Source organism: Chrysochloris asiatica, unplaced genomic scaffold (assembly GCF_000296735.1).
Source record: "Chrysochloris asiatica unplaced genomic scaffold, ChrAsi1.0 scaffold00225, whole genome shotgun sequence".
Taxonomy (NCBI): Eukaryota; Metazoa; Chordata; class Mammalia; order Afrosoricida; family Chrysochloridae; genus Chrysochloris; species Chrysochloris asiatica.
This window is the reverse complement of record NW_006408743.1, coordinates 1,924,305-1,924,869: the sequence shown is the minus strand read 5'-3', so window position 1 is coordinate 1,924,869 and position 565 is coordinate 1,924,305.

The following is a 565-nucleotide window of genomic DNA, read 5'->3' as shown; positions in this document are numbered from 1 at the left end:
ACCATTATGCTACCTAGCTCATTTCCAAAATACTTGGTGCTTTTAGCAGCTATCAGGTTCATGTAAAACAATGACACAGAGGTTTAAAGTTATAACTGAAACCAAAGAACAGATAAAGAAAATTCATTACTTAATACCTATTATTATGTGTTTGTTTTTATTTTGTCAATAAGAAATAAAGTTTAATGTTGTTACTTTACATTCAAATGTACTACCATCTGAAGTTTTGGTTTCTGTTTCTTCTTGATTAGATGGTTACTTAACTACCACATGCGAAAAGACAATCTCATTAGAGCCAAGCATTTTCACATAAATGTAATTGGTTTAAATGTAAAATAAAACTAGCATATATTTATGTCTAGATTAAAATACAAAAGTCACATGCAAACTGGTGAAAGACACTCAACTAGAAAACTAAAACAGTTTCCTCTAGAAAGGAAACACAGATTGGAAATTTTTAAATAAAGAAAATAATTATTTTTTAAATCAGTGAAATCATTACTGCCATCAATGTAAGGATCTCTAATAGTATAGTGGTTATAAATCAGGCTGCTAACCTCAAGGT